We start from the raw sequence: 17,553 nt of genomic DNA, 5'->3' as shown, positions 1-17,553 counted from the left end.
CACCAGCTATCTTGTAGAATTGGGGTTGTTGTTTTTGTTTTTTATTGTTCTTACATTTTCACCTTGATTGATCAAAGGGTGGTTACCTTAAATTTTGGATTGTTCTGGGAGGTGTGTCTTTTAGTATGATTATGTATTAATGTTTATCCAGACCTTGCAACAGTTTGTCATGTTTAAATTGACTAATGTCAGTAGGTAGGCCTCATTTAGGAACATTGTTATTTTCATCCCACAAACAAGCCCCTACACCAATAGTTTCATGAGTCATCGTTAGCTTAAGTTGCCTATAGTTGGTAGAGCTCATTTAGGCCCTTTGTTGTTTTCTCATTAGAAGTTGAAACACATTTAGTTCTTAAGTTGACAATAGTAGGTAGGCCTCATTTAGCCTTAAGTTGTCCGAAGTAGGCCCCTTGCTGTTTTCATTCAACACATAAGTCCCTACATCACTAGATTTCACCAGTTATCATTAGGAGTTGAGGCACATTTAGTTTGAGGATGCTTTAGTTAGTTTCTGTTGTTATCAGATCCAATCTCAGATATGTTTCAGCATTCAAGTCAAGGGTGCTTTGATTTGTTTTTAGGTTTCTATTCCCTACAATTGAGTTTCAGGTGGAATTTCCTTGAGTTGTCATTGTTTTTAGGGAGTTTTTTAGGTTTTGATTTGTTGATAGATTGTGTTGATGTTTGTTTATCTGGATGTTATTGTTTATAAGATGTTCGCAAGATAAGGATTTAAGGGTGGATGGCAGAGTTATTTAGCAGTGATATAGATCTTAATCTTGCTCACATCTAGGATGTGTATTTTTAGCCTATGTTGCATAGATTATGTTGATGTTTGTTTAGATGGTTGTTATTGTTTATAAGATGCTCGCAAGATAAGGATCTAAGGGTGGAATGTTATGGCAGAGTTTTTGGCTTTATTTAGCAGTGATATAGATCATTAATCTTGCTCGCATCTAGTATAGGTATTCTTAGCCTGTGTTGGCCCTTTTAAGCCCTTTTTCCAGACCTAGAAGAGGATAGCTGCTTAATATGCCTTTATTCTTGACTTTAACCTGTCTATTGCCTATTGGCTTTGCCATATTAGACACATTGGTATGGTTTATGTAGGTATTCTGACAGAGCTAAGGAGCATTTCACCCCTTTCAGGCCTACAGGCCTAGAGCTAGAGGGACTCCATCTTGATGAAGCTGAGAGGCTTTTCAGGGCAAAGGCAATGTTTATAGTTAAGGCTGTTGTGCTAGAGGAAGATCCAGTTAGGACCGCTTCTTATCCGAAGAATGTGTTTTTCTCTTGGGCCCAGACGTAACAAGCAGATGGCCACTGCGGTTGCGTGGAAGCCTGGGAGCTGGCACAGGAATTCGGTAAGAGACAGCCCTCTGCTGGAAATTTCCATGAGGGGAGAGGAATCCATATTAGCGAGCTACAGGAGAGGAGGAGTGTTCATTCCAGCTTGTGTGCAGTTCAGTTCAGTCGCAGTGCAGCGTGGTGCTCAGAACAGCTTGGAGCACAGAACAGCTTGCAGAGAGAGAGAGAGAGGATGTCTGCTGGAGCTGCAGAATAGAGTGCAGTTCTTAAATGGAGAAAGAAGGCAGACGATTGCTGAAGATGAGGAGAGAGAAAGCAGTGCAGAGAGCATCAAAGAAGGCTGTCAGCTGGAGCAATTGGACCAGAGGCGTGGTGATGTGGTGAAGGAGGGAGAGACAGAGAGAGCCCTAATCCCACCAGAGGCAGAGAGAGAAATCTTCCTTCTAATAGGTGAGGTAGTCTGAATTAGTTACACTTACACTTTATGTCTAATCTTTTCCCTTTCAGCGGAGTGTTCCTGTTATGTTTAATCCTTCTCTTTCAAGCGGTGTGTTCTACCTATAGTCTTTGTCAGTTACATATCTATATATGTGTATTTTATTAGTGTAATAATAAACATCCCCATAACTACAGTGCTTGAGTTCTTTCATGATAAAGTTATCCTGGCTTCAAGCCAGTTGCTGTTGAGCCACTGATGGATAAGGGGGGTAGGAGCGCTTAAATCAGGAGACAACTCAATCACATAGTGTGTATATCTTTGTCCTCATACAGTAAGGATAATCTTTCCTGGTAAGTATTGCTGTTTGAACAGATGCTACCCCTGATCAGGTAAGTAATAGTGAGGGAGAGAGGAGACTTGCAACCAAGGGACTAAGTTAGTACACCATCCCATAATATTATTGTAGTAGCAGACCCTTAGTGAAGAGACTTCCCAATATATATATATATATGTATAGGTGTTCATAGGAATGTGGTCGTCGTTGATATGCGGCGTTAGTGACAGCACTGGGTGGGAGACCAGTGTTAATACCCACTGGATTGTGGCTTGAATAAGTGAGAGCGTCAGGGGGGATACTGACGTGGAGTTCGACAGGATTGTTGAGCGTTTGGAAACGGGAGCATTGGGTTCTGCAGGCCCATGTGTAGTCGCACCGGATTGTGCGCAATATCTGCCCTAGGGTAGACCGGTCTGGGTCTGAGTGGCCGCGAGATCAACTGATGTAAATAAGTGTGGTGTAGGGTATGGATATCCCTAGTAATCAGTGAGTATTCTTAGTATCCCTATAGATTTAGTGGTGTTTTTGATAATATGAGCTTGTATATTGCGAGTTCCCCATCCTCAGGTAGGTACCAGGTGCCTGGATAGGTGGTCCTGAGGAGGGAAGGTGAGTACGTTCTGGCTGGGTTGGAGGGGCCCCTGGGGGCTGATCCCACCTACTCAGAAAATCCAGCCATTACACCACCCAACAGATGCCCCCACATTAACCGGCACGAAAATACCCTAGCTCATGTTCGCAAAAGATACCTTGATCATTTCAAAGACAGAAAAAGGGTTGCCGTCTGCCCTGACTAGATTTGAGGAGTTCTGCTGTGATCATGAGAATGTGGTCAATGTGGAGAAGCAAAACACACAAGGGAGGACCTGGCTTGGCAGTTAGGGCTGGACTGTTCCCATGGGACACAGGGTCAAGACTGATTTGCATATGGCTGGGTTTAAACTGAAATGGCATTATGAGCAAAAAAACAAGGATTTAGGCCCAAATCTCTGTACTGGGGTTAATGTATGACATTGTTCTGCATTCTGTCAATCAGCTGTTGTTTTTGCATTTGTCACCCCGAGTGAGACTGGTATGCTCAGACATGAGTCTCGTGCTCCCCATGCCACTGGAATCAAGCTATCCTGGCTGATGAGGGCTGAAAGCTCGAAACCAGTCCTAGGATGCTTAATTCCAGTCCAGGGAGGACCTGGCTTGTTATTTCGGGCTGGACTGTTCCCATGGGGCACAGGGTCAAGACTGATTTGCGTATTGCTGGGTTCAAACTAGAATGGAATGGTGAGCAAAAAAAGATGGACTCAGGCCCAGATCTCTGTACTGGGGTGAATGTATGACATTGTTCTGCATTCTGTCCATCAACTTATGTTTTTGCATTTGTCACACTGAGTGAGACTGGTATGCTTAGATGTGAGTCCCGTGCTCTCCATGCCACTGAAATCAAGCTATCCTGGCTGATGAGGGTTGAAAGCTCGAAACCAGTCTTAGGATGCTTGTTTTCAGTCCAGGGAGGACCTGGCTTGGCATTTCAGGCTAGACTGTTCCCATGGGGCACAGGGTCAAGACTCATTTGCATCGTGCTGGGTTCGAACTGGAATGGCATGGTGAGCAAAAAAACTATGGATTTAGGCCCAGATCTCTGTACTGGGGTGAATATAACCATAACTCTAGACATCAATTTCTAATAAAGGAGCAAGCAACTTACACTCCTAACCGGGCTTTACACTCAGCCACTGCATTCTTGCTGAAGGTTCCCCGCGTCAAAACGGCTACATGGGGCGATAAGCGATTTATCGTTACCACTGCTAAACTCTGGAACTCACTTCCGTTACAGATCAGATCATGTCAGTCCTTGCTCACCTTTAGAAAAATGTCCCAAACCTGGCTATTCAATCAATAACGCACTCCGCCTAGTATATACCGCTGTCCGTAGAGCCAAGACACCTACGGGTATTTGAGTGCTTTACAAATCTCAAAAATAAATAAATAAATAAATAAATAAATGTATGACATTGTTCTGCATTCTGTCCATCAAATGTTGCTTTTGCATTTGTCACCCCGAGTGGGATGGGTATGCTCAGGCGTGAGTCCCTGCTCTCCATGCCACTGGAATCGAGCCGTCCTGTCTGGTGAGGGCTGAAAGCCCGAAACCATTCCTAGGATGCTTGTTTCCAGTCCAGGGAGGACCTGGCTTGGCAGTTCGGGCTGGACTGTTCCCATGGGGCACAGGGTCAAGACTGATTTGCAAATGGCTGGGTTCAAACTGAAATGGCACGGTGAGCAAAAAAACGATGGATTTAGGCCCAGATCTCGGTACTGGGGTGAATGTATGACATTGTTCTGCATTCTGTCCATCAACTGTTGTTTTTGCAATGTGGAGAAGACCAAGTTTATGGTCCTCCACAAACACAAAGCCATTAAAGGAAAGTCTTTATGAATAACCCACTTTTAGAACATATTTAGACTGATGTTTTTACATATTTGGGGATGACATTGGGTAGGACATTAGAGTGGAAGCCACAGATCGATTTACTGGCTCTAAAACACGCCCAGCTAGCTGGTGTACTTACTAAAGAACTAAGGCTTTCACAGACTAAGCCAATAAGCCCTGCACTAAAGATTTATAGTTCCAAGATCAGTACCTGTATACTCTATGGTGCTGAACTTTGGGGCTTTTACATTTTATCACCCTTGACTGCAGCTCAAAAGAAATTTGTGAGAGCTATAACAGACCTCCCGCAATCAACACCGCTTAAGCCCCTGTACTTAGATTTGGGCTGCCATACTGTAGATGACATAGCATGCTATAGACCGTTAGCATTCTGGAGAAGGCTTTGGTCAACCCCTGAGTTGTCTGTGTATGCCGAGGCGCTATCTGATGTTCGGGGGGCAGACGTTCATGTAAGATCACCTGGTTATGTAAGATTAAAAGTTCATTTACCAATATGGGGTTGAGCAACCTGTGGGAATATCCAGCAAGTGGCACATTCCCTCGAAAAAAGATGTTATGGCAGTGTATTGGGACATGGTTAAGACCAATCAGCTTTCATCTGCTCTGGGGAATATTTTGTCCGGCGCATTCGTGGAGTTCAGATACTGAGTTTGAATGTTACTGGGATTTTATCACTAAACCAAGTAATAGGAAGTTGTTCCATCAATTTAGGGTGAGTTCCCTCCCAATAAAATCATTTACAAGTAGATTACAAGTAGATGGCATACCTTGACGGATGATAAATGTAATACATGTCCAGCTCATATTGAAACGTTAGCACATATTTTATTTGTATGTCCAGCTTACAAGGCACCAAGAAATATATACTTGAAACCAATATGCTTGAACCTGGGCACAAGGTCCTGCACTGAGGTGCTAAGGATCTTAAAGTCTAACACACATGAGCCTATAGTAATTGCTGTAGCTAAATTTTTGAGCTGGATGTGTGGCATTCGAGCTAGTACGATGAGGCTAATCTAATTCTTGTCAGTCCCAATTTATGACTCTATTCCCAGTGGATTGGCATTGTAAGTTTACTTCCAGTACGGGTGGTTGTCATTGTTACCCAAACCAGGTGTATGTTCTATTTCTATTTTTTGCATCAAAGAGGGGGTAAAAAGCATCTGCCAATAGTTGTGTAAATATTTGTATATTGTGTATTATTGCCTATGCATTTTACTTGCACCTTTTTATCAACTTTTAACTATGTTTTTAATATGATGTATTTTTATACGTTATGAATTCCCTCAGTCACTTTTTGTATTGTGTATATAGATTATGACAATTGAAATAAAGACTATATTGACTTGAACTGTAAAAATTGATATCAGTGATTAAGAACATGTGTTTGTGCACCACCACCTAATTTCAGTCAGTAGAAACTCTGATTCTCTTCACTTGATAGGCAACCCTGAATAGGAGTTCGAAAAGCTGAATTTACTATAGGAGTGGGCAAGCCGCTGACACCTCAAGCAAGACTCGAGCCTGATGGCAGGCTCTGGCTTAGCTCGCGGTCATCCTGGACCTTCAAGCCCAAAGGGAGCCAAGCTTTAATGTAGCTTCTGTCTACCACCTATGCTCCCCCTTCAAGTATAGGCAAAGCAGTAACCTTTGTTGTGATACAAGCAAGAAAACGAGATACTCTTTTAGTGGTTAAACTGTCCAATGTGGAACTACAAAGCAATCTTGCTCCCTGCTTCATAATGTTGTGTGATCCTTGCCAATATATTATTTTACCGACCCTCCTTTTTTAATTATCACATATGGGAACCCCTTCCAATATGTAGGTTTAGGATATGTGCTGTACGAAACGTTGTCATTTGATTTAATACATTATAATGTTCTACCATTCAAGAATCTAGGCCGTATATTAGGGCGTACACATGTCTAGTTACTTCCCCTTTGTTCTCCAAGGACATTGTTGTCAGGGGGAGAGGGCAGGAATGTTTAAAACGACTAATTTTAATAAAAGTCTCTTGATGCAGATATATAATCCGACGTACCAATGTGAATCTCTTCCCCATGTAATAGAAATACAGTTTTATATTTTTAAATTTTGAAGGACTGGCTGGGTCTTTCCCAGACTCTCACGGTCTGGGTACTCTGCATAGCTCACTGACAATTCATTCTTTTTTAATAGGTTGGACGTCCCGCCACCCAACAACAACAACAACAACAACAGCCCTGCAGCCACAATCAAATGAAACAAACTACGCCACAGACTCTCCTGGACTTCTTTACTTTTTCTTTTGTCCTGGCCACCATTTTGCTGCTGCTCTCGGCCGCTTTTCTCTGGACCCTGACCCGCCATCTTGTCCATTCCCTTGTCCTTTAACCCTTTTCCCGCGTTTCCCCCTGACGATCCTCAAATGTTTCTTCCCATCTCTGATATGCCTTTTCTCCATACCCTTGTATCCCTCCCCCCCTCCCTTTGTGCTGTGACTGCATTCCCCCTCCGACCCCACTTAATGGAGGGGGGGGGGGGGAGGGGTTGTAGGTTTTTTTTTTAGTCTTGACCTGAGAAAATCTACTATGTGTATATATGTATATAGAGATAACTCTAATCACTAGTATATGCAGTAGACCTTTGTACTCTCTACCATTCCTATGTGACTCTTAGAGTATATCCATTTGTATCCCTTCCCTGTGTATATAGAAATAACTCTAATCACTAGTGTATGCAGTAGACCTTTGTACTCTCTACCATTCCTATGTGACTCTTAGAGTATATCCATTCGTATCTCTTCTTTGAGTGACTCTACTATTTGTACATTTGCAATTTTTCTTTCTGTTTGTATCTCTTCCTTGTGTGACTTTACATCTTGAACATTTGCAATTTGTTTCTGTTTGTATCTTTTATGTAACGCAAGTAATCCTAAGTCCTTATGTTTTGCAACTGGTTCTTATGTAAAGCGCTCTGACACCTTCGGGTAAAGTTTGCGCTATATAAAATCGCATTAAATAAAAAAAAAATTAAAAATCTAATTTCCCCATAGGACAGTCAATAGGAGAAACAGTAAGGCAGTTTATCAGTACATTGTCCAGGGCTAAACTTGTATTTTAGTGTAGGTTTTTTTTTTTTTTTACTTTTTGTTCTTTGCATCTGCATATATGTATATGTATGTCCTATGTGAATCTCTTGTGTGAGTCTCATGGCATTGATGGCTACAATTGTAACCATTCCTGCAGCACCCAATAAGATAGTTGGCAAAGTAATACTAAGGATTTTAGGTTAAGTATTGTAATGTAGAGTAATTGTATTTAAATAGCGCTTCTTACTATGCCTTGTTTGACTCTGCCCCTTTCTACCCTGTTACTTAGACCCCTCCCCCCTTGACCCCACCTGGAGGACCCACTATTTTAGGGTTCCCGAAGTTGTGGTTTTCCAATTCTAACACTGGCTACATGTGTTACACATCTTTGGTCTGGACCGTCCCATAGACAGTGGTCGCTAAAAGTCAGTAGGAATTTGGGTACAGTCATTTTAATATTTTAGCATTTGTTGCCATTTACCCAGTGCGAACACTGTATTATTCTGTGTCGCTGAGGTAAATACCCTGTTGCAATATCGCTGTTCACATTAGTAGAAAAGGGACAGCTGTACCATTTCTAAAGAAGTATATGCTTTTAACCTTTTAGGAAAGCTTTGGACATCCTCCATAAATGTGTTAGATGGACGGACAAACTCCGGTTTCTGTAAAACACTCAATTAAAAAATCGGCCTCTATTCATAAGGTAAAAGCACATTTCTTAGTAAGAAACAGAACATAACTGCTGAGAAAGGTAAAGGCGGCAATTTTAAGGAAAACATGTGGTACTAAGCACTGTCTGTAATAGCTGGAGGAAAAATGGTAGTGACAACATAAGTGGCTCTTGGAGTGTGGAAAGCATTGGCAGGATAAAATTCAAGCTTCATGGGGCTGGAATTTGGAATAACTTCATCTTGATCTCAGGTTTTCAAAATGTCATGCTTCGTTTCAAAAGACCATAACACAATTTTTCCTATTCGATTTGCAACTACATTTCAATTTTATACTTGTGCCAACGTATGTTCATTCTTCATACTTTTTAATGCATGTTTTGGTTTTAAGTTGCTGCAAGTAATCCCAAAACACTAATGATGGTCATTGTAAATTAGTAAAGAGAGCAAATACACATTGGTGCCAAAGTAAAAGCTCTGGTTTAAAGATTGAAATGCAAAAGTAAATGTATTTGCAAGTAATTCACACAGGGACATATGTAAATAAAAATGAAAATATATACAAGAGAAAGATGTCCAAATGCCCTGATTAATGTTCCTTCTTAAATTCTTAATGTCATAGTTTAAATGTGCCTGGATGCCTCCATTCTGTAGTACATATTGTAGCACTACAGTAGCACTACTCATGTACTACAAAATGGTATCACAAATCTATAGGCAGAGGCCACAATCTGTACATAGATCTCCGCCAAGTTGGTGAAGATCTCTGCACATGTAGGAATATGTTTTTGTTGTAAATGTGGGAGGGACAATGAAGAATGACTGGAAAATTGGCAATGCTTACTTGTAAATAGAAGGGCACAGAGTAAATTTAAGGAGGTACATGCTAATACAAACACACACCCACAAAAGAGTATGACTGTTCTATTCACAAACTACATAGCTAAAGGCACTACAGCCCTAAAGTTGTCAAAGCATGCTCATATATACTCCAATGAAGCCATGCAGTAAGTCTAGCACCACATGTGGCCATTCAAAGACACAGCAATACACTCCATAGAAAAAAATGGAGCCAAGGATATAAATTGCACCCCACAAAAACGAATGAAAAATTGATAAAATTAGTTTGACATTATATATGTGATTGAGTGTGGGTGCTTATCTATGGATGCGATTGATATTAAACATATAGAATTATAATAAAATATATATTTTATTTGAAAATGTATATATAAATGTAATAAAAATAATTAAACATTTAAAGTTTATTTTTTTAATAATTTCTATTAATTCAACACATACATTTTAATAAATATACTAATACTAAATATTAATTGTAATTATTGTTTTGGAATATGTAGTATTACACTAATATGTTTACATTAATTAATTGTTTAATACACATTAATTTGATTAGTTAATGTCATATAATATTTTATTTTATTAGCTATATGTTAATAATACATATTCAAAATGTATTTACCTTTATTTTAAACATTTAAATGTTTTTATTTTTTTTAAATTATAAACTTTAAGGATTTTCTCGATACTGTTTTGTGTAGTTTCCACTTTCCAGTAGGATATGCGCGTTTGTTGAGTAACATAAACTTTGGGATGACCCAGACTGATTCCGAGGCCCCCTCAGGATATGTTGTCCTAAGAGGCTCGCAGTGCCACCAAAAGCACCCTGAAACGTAGACAGGTAGGAAATGATTTTGGCAACCACAGAACATGACAGCCCTGATCCCTCCCAGGAATCATTGTAACAGATGTAGAACCCTTTTGCTCTGTCACACTTACTTTCATTTTCTCATAGGAATATACGGAGAATATACAGAGTTGCATTTTTCTATATGTATTGAATCATTGTGATTCTTGTATAGAATATATGTACTGCAATGATCAATAGATCAATAGAATAGGCAGAAGCAGATAGGAGTAATTCGCAGTATACGGACAGTGAACAGAAAGAACAGTTCCACTGTCTAAACAATGCATACATGCGAGTATATGAAACGTTATATAAATAGAGCACTCCTACTATGCATTCCTTAACTTTAGTGTCTAGGCTGTGTATGTGTTCTGACAAGCATCTCCTATTGCATGATCCACCCTGTTACCTGAAGGGAAATAATGTAGGTCCAAGCTTTGGTCACAAGTTGGACATCCCTCCTTGCAGAGGGATCAGCAAGCAGCTGAGCTGGGCTACAGCATGTAGTGACTTCGCAATGACAGCAAGTGCTCCTCTGCATAAACCCAGAAATTCTTCTTTATTTATAACATAAAGCATCCTTGCTCCGAGCTGAGACTTTCGTTAGGCCACCATTGTTTATGATCTATGGATAGCTGCATCACCGCATGGACGCACAATAAACAATCACATTTGCACATGTATATTCAGACCTTGTACAAGATGCTCAAGGTGTTGTGATAGTGTTCTTATAAAGAAGAATTTGTGAGCAATGTAGGTTCCGAAGAACTAATCCTGCACTGTCACACAAGCACATGTATGTTAAAAGTCAATGTGTGAAAGAGAAGGAAACTTAAAATGGCAGTGTTTCTCACTGGGCCAAAATGAAACACATGACACTTTCCGAAGGAAGATCTAAGCCATGGTGGTGGGCGGCTCTTCCTATGTGTGTAAAATTAGTAGTGGTAACATCGCCCTGTAAATCCTGTTGCAGGGGACTCCACTCCTAATTTGAAGGGGTAGACACAAATAAGCCTACACAGAGGTGTAGATCTACACTCACAAGTGGTGAATAGCAAACCTGTGTGGTTACACTTAGGTGTTGTAGTAAATATACACATGAAGAGATATACACATGCATTGTGCCGTTGTATTTATGAGATTACTGCTTCACTTTTGCACAATGTAATGTGAGGCATGCTTGATGCAAGGCTTTCATAAAGATTTATGAAATCACTCAAAGCCATAGCTTTAAGTGTCCTCATAAATCAGGAGTAAAGCAACACAGCACAGATCGCTGCATCACCTTACTCTTTACCCGGGAGGTGTTCCATGGATATTGCGGTGGGTTTTCCCATGCAACACTCATGGAATTTGATGCAGACCCAGATTTCCAATGTGATGTAAACCTGGGGATATGTCAAACCCGCAAACCTCCTGAGGTTAGGCATACTGAGGAGAGAGGAGAAATATTTTTATTTCTCCTCATTTTTCCCTCTTTCCAAGTGTGCTGCATTCTGCAGCATTCATATGAAGAGGAAATGCCTCATAGGTAGTGGTGTAGCTAGACACTTTGCTGCTGGTGGCAGTTCCTTCCGTTGCTGCCCCGCAGCTGCACTGAAGAGCGGAGGGAGAGCCACCATCCCTAAAATTTGTGTTGCCCAGGCAGACGCCCCCCCAACCCTCTTCCTATGCCACTGCTCTTAGGATTTCTTTTGTGCAGGATGGTGCCCCTTCCTCCTCAAAACCAATCCTGCCTCAATGGAGGCACCCTTGCGCCATGGTGCAAGGGTACTCAGGTTGGCGCTGTTACCAAAACAGCACCAGTGCAGGCAGAAAGGACCGGAATGCACTGTATTACTTGAATACAGTGCATTCCTACTCTTTCACTTTAAAATATCGCAGCACAGCAAGGTGCTTAGCTGTGCTGCCGTACAACAAAATGACACAAACAAGACTCCTAGAATATACCTTACTTTAATTTCACTGGTGCAGTTGCATATGCAATGGGAGTTGTCATAACAGTGTGAGGGTGTGGTGTTTCTCAAAATTTTTATTTTTATTTATTTACTTAGTTTTTGTATACAGTGAACACGACCGTAATCGAAGGTGCCAGAGTACTTTACATATTTGATCAACAAATTGTATTTTTGACATGAGGATATAATTTCTGGATATATTAACAGATATAAACACAGTTATCACCAGCAAATGTTCAACAGTTAACCAATAGATGATTCTTCACATTGTTCTTAGAGAAACCAAAGGAGGTAACAGTGTAAACATTTAATGGAAAGGTGTTCCAGATCTTAGGAACATTACCAGAGGAAGCATGCTTCATAGTACACCTTTCCTTGAATTTGGCAAGATTAAAGCATATGGAAGCCTTACTTATAAGGTCTTTGCTTCTTCCTGCTAAGCATAGTTTGTTTGCCCTGCAGTTTGAGTTATTATATGTCGTTTCTTCCAGACGATACATGCTGTCTTCTATGTGCAAAAAGCTTCAAGGGATGGGTGATGCCAACACTGGAGTGAGGGGTTCAAATGTTCTTGCTCTGGACATGAGTCAAGCAACAGAGTTTAAGACTGCCTACAGCAGAAATTTGTGGGCCAAATGATAGTGAAGAATCAAACAATACTATAAGATTCCTTACTGTTTTCATAGGCGAAGGAGGCTAACCAAGTTCAATTGGCCAAAAACAAAATCTGGTTGAGCATTCCCAGATAACACGATTTACGCCTTGCTACCAATTAGACACAAAGAACTGGTAAACATTCTTTTTGTTACCGTGTTTCAAACAGATAGTCACATTACAACCTGTGGCAGTGCTTGTTTGTAGATCCCACTATAGTTTTGTGTCATCCTCATACATGGGCTGAAATCATCCCAGAGAGGGGAATCCTATAGATGATGAACCAGAGGGGCGAGAGAGTAGAGCCCTGGGTCACATCACATGTTAGAGCATGAGCTGCTTAACTTAACTTACCAGAACTCTGCCACACCTACAACTCTAATCTTCTGCATAGCAGCTCCTGATCAAAGGTTTCACATGCTGTTGAGAGATCCAGTAGGATCAATGCTAATAAACAGCTGTAGTTACTCAATGAAGACATATTTAAAATAGAGGATTATGTGCTCTGCTGTGGTCGAATCCTGGATTGGCTATCATTAACCCTGAATTCAGGTGAACACACTTCGATAATTGACTTATCACCATTATTTCGATTTTTTCGGACAGGGGGAGATTACAAATCGGTCTGAATTTCCCGGACACCATAGAATAGACTCCTCATTGTATTGCAGACAATCATTGATTAAAATAGAGATGTCATATGAAAGCAATCCAATAATTATTTTTTAAGTGGCGGGGGTTCATCATTTTTTGATCATGTTGCTGAGGTACTACGTTTCCCACCTCGCTTCGATAAATCAACTCGAAATTATAAAAAAATATAGAACAGGGTTTAGACCATTTTAAAATCATGGGACTTGGTTAGCAATATTCTTTTGCTATGCTGTCTGAAGAATTTTTAATATTTAAATCAATATTGTTTTAATCAAAAAGCAGCGGAAGAAAACTGCAGCTAAAACGGCGATATTGGCCTTGCTAATATGCGTTTTAGAAATCCAATCGTAAACCTCCAACAGTCTACCAGACCAAAAGTCTCCAAATACCCACTCAGCCATAATTGAGACTTAGTAAGATCTCTGGGGGGGTGGCCATCTACGCTGCCAGAGACAACCGAGTTAAAGTCTCCGCCCATCACCAGGATACCATCAGGGAGCCCCAGTCCTACTCGCCCAATATCAGCAAAAGTAGAGGTCTGTAGTCCCGGCGGGACATATACGGTAATCAGTGAAACAGTCCTTCCCTCCCATCTGCCAGTGAGAGCGGCGTAGCGCCCCTTATCGTCAAGGATTACATCATCTATTTCCAAGGGGAGAGAGGACCGGACAAGGATGCCCACGCCCCTAGAACCAGAAGTAAATCCCGAATGTGCAGCAAGACGATATCCTCGCCTGTTCATGGCGTGACACGCGTTCCCAATCAAATGTGTTTCCTGCAGGAGAACAACATCGGGGGAAAAACGTTGCAAGAACTGTAGCAGCACTCCCCGTTTTATCCTATCACCCAACCCATTGACATTCCAAGACATTAGCCTCAACACGCTACCCCCCATCCCGGTAAGGAATGCAGAATCCACCCCACAAAGAACACAATGACCGGATCAAAGAAGAAAACAATACGTTGCCTTGAGAGAAAATAACAACACTCAAACTCTCCCCTCCACCCCCCAACTTGGACCCGTTACAACACCCCCCACCCTGCACCCCGGCGTTAGACCCAAAAGCCACCCCAACTTTCAGTGTGCCTGTCGCCCTAACATTAAACTAGTCTACAAGAAGAAACCCGGAGCAGGAAAGAGTCCCATTCCCCCCGCCACCCTTGGACATACATCAGTGAAACACAATAGTATTAGAATCATCGAACCCAGCTGTGTGATAAGTCAAATGTTCGGAAGTCGGGAGCCACAGTGTCACTCTTACTCCGGCACACCACCCTCGGCACGACCAGGGTGCTCAGTTTGATTATTCTGCATAGGTAGAGCAGCCAGCCAGTCACTAACACTTTCAGGACGGTCAAAGAAAAACGTCCGGTCCTCGTATTCGACACAAAGCCTAGTTGGAAATAGCATCGCATATTTCAGGCCCACGTCTCGCAGTCTTCGCTTCACTCCCTGGCTGGAATCCCATCCTTTGCCTTTGAACAAGCTGGGTGAAGTCCGGGTAGAAGCTCACTGTTGTGTTTTCGAACTTTACAGGGCCGCTCACCCTCGAGACCTGCAGGATAGCGTCTCTGTCTCTGAAATGAAAAAGCCTGGCAACGATAGGCCTTGGAGGGGCACCCGGCTTCGGTTTCCCACCCGGCACTCGATGGGCAAGCTCCACGGCGAAGAATTTGCTCAGACCTGTAGGAGCGAGGTGATTTAGGATGAGGTCTTCCACCAGGAGATCCGTTGCGGGATTTTCGGGGGTTTCAGGGACACCAATGACGCATATGTTGTTACGTCGGGTCCTGTTTTCAAAGTCCTCCAGTCGGTGTGCCATGAGGTCGTTGGATGATCGCAGATTACCGAGTTCAGTCTGTAGGTCTGACACATTGGTCGTGAGGCTAGAGGTCTTTAGATCTAGCGACTTGACCCTTTCATTGGTCTTAGACAAGTAAGCTCTGATCAGGGTAACATCGATGGCTACCGTGTCGATTTCAAGAGCAAGAGCCTCATATTGCTGGCCAATGGAAGTCTTCATGCTGACAATGGCGCCCATGACATCCTGAAGAGTCAATTTGGTCGACGCAGCCGGGTCTTCCTTGACATCTTCCAGAGTACGGCTGGTACCACCGGGGGACCCCCTAGGATGGGTATTGCGGTCCATTAGTTAGTTTGAATCGGTCCCCCGCGTAGAGGCGTCTTGGTTTTCCGCTTCTCATTGTCGGCCCTGTTAGCCATCTTGGAAAGTGTGCCCCGAAGGGGCCCGCGAGACCTGGTGAAAATGGCCATTCCCGAACAGGTCACAAGAGTCTTCAAAAGTAGGCTGAAGTGGCATATATAACAGCGCAGCTCAACACAAAGGCGCTCACGACCGCAGGCACACGATGAAGAGGCAGAGCCAGGCTGGACTTCGGGCAGGCCGGAACCGTCTTGCGATCTGATAGTGCCAGGACCCAAAAACAAAACCGAAAGTTGGTTCAAGGCTGCTGGGGGGAGTCCCTTAGACCGTTGTTGTTCAACTACAACCCAGCATCCCAGCCTGTCAAGCCCCCGGCTTCGCCACGGGGTGGGCCTCAAAAGTTCACTTTTACGGAGCTTTTTCTCTCAATGTAAAGAGAGGGTCCTCATCAGGACAGCTTTGGGGTCAACAAGAGCAGCTTGGCTCAGCCCAATGCCTCAGTCAACTTCTGGAAGTCTCGTCAATGATGAAAAGCTGTGGCGCTTCAGTGGGGCAAACCAAAATCTCAACCCGAGTCATGGCTCGAAGTCGCCAGCTTGACTCTCATGATGGGTTGGTCACCTTATTGAATCTTTTACTAAAAATTCGCCAATCTTCTCCAAACTTCTGGATCTTCTTCCAGAAGGTCCTTTCAGGGTTACAAGGTATCAACTAAAGAGGTTCCAAAAGCTTTGAGTTGCTCTTTGGGTTGTTGGGTCTATGTCGCCCACAGTGCACCTGTCCAAATCCTTTAAAGTGCAGCTGAAGGTGGTCAGCTATTTTCTTCTTGCTAGAGATGATGCAGGTGGAGCTCTTTTAACCTGTTGCTTTCGGGGAGTCCACTCCTTCACTTTTAAAAAGCAAGGCAAAGTCTTAGGGCTGTAGTTCTCCAAGTGTGCAGCGGGTGCAGTTATTCAGAGTGCAATCCTCCTAGTGAAAGGCTAGGGTTCCAGCAGGGCAGTCCTTTGTAGCAGGGATTTCTGCTCATATACAGAACTGTGCATAGAGACTTGGAACCTCAGTGAATTAGGGTGTGCAAAAACTCACCTCAGCATCCAAAATCCCCTACCAGACTAGCTATCAGTGTCTCATTGGTACTTACAAAACCCCAATGATTTAGACAACCCAGAACATGGACTTAGAACACCTCTGGTAACGTGGAACACATGAACACTCTTTCATTATACTAACATATCAATCCAGAACGAGGAGTCAAGATTCAAGATTCAAAAATACTTTATTCGGTTAAAAGACAAAATAACCATAAAAGTAGCATGTAAGGTGCAATTTACAAGAGGTAGAGTAAGTATTTTTCCTTTAAAATCACAAAAGAGAAAAACAACAAAATTAAATCCATATCAGCAGTATTAAATTCATATATACAATAAAAGTGATCAATCCATTTGCATTGATTTACGACATTTAAAAACCATTTTTAAAAATTCTGCAATTGAGGCGACCATGAAAACAGTATCCATTTTCTGGCACTCTGTAAACGCTAGGCGGCATCTGTAAACATTTAGATCTTTAAGGATAGGGATGATAAGTTTTTTTCGGGGAAGGGTATAAAATTTACAAAAAAATAAAATATGTATATCCGATTGTTGGGAAACATCATCGCATGGACATAAACATAAATCCTTCAACCAACAATTCATCACGGGGAATGATAATGTCCTGAAAACTATATTCAATCTAAATCGGGTCAAAAGGTACCGTTCATGATTGGACATATACAGTGAAAGATATGGCTGCAAATTCTCTCCACGTATAATATCCTGGTGGGCAGAAACAGTCTTTTTTCTCGCCTCCTCTATGTTTCTCTTTTCCTTGAGGTGGGTCATACACAGATTTTTCAGATCTCTTCTGGATATGTATTCCATTGATTGTGGATCCTCAAAGTATTGGGGGCAACTTATTTTTTCAAGAAAGTCTCTGACATAGCCTATCCATTTGTAATCCCTGATGTTGTCCAATAACATGATGTCCTTTAGAATGGCCCGATTGACAACACATTCTTCATTTGTCCAGACCCTATGCCAAAGAAGAACTGGCTGAATTCTGATAGTGTCAGTGACATAAGATATTCCCAATTCAGCA

The sequence above is a fragment of the Lissotriton vulgaris genome, chromosome 3_1 (genome assembly GCF_964263255.1).
Source record: "Lissotriton vulgaris chromosome 3_1, aLisVul1.2, whole genome shotgun sequence".
Classification (NCBI taxonomy): domain Eukaryota; kingdom Metazoa; phylum Chordata; class Amphibia; order Caudata; family Salamandridae; genus Lissotriton; species Lissotriton vulgaris.
The sequence above is the reverse complement of the archived record's forward strand: the minus strand, read 5'-3'. Positions refer to the sequence as shown.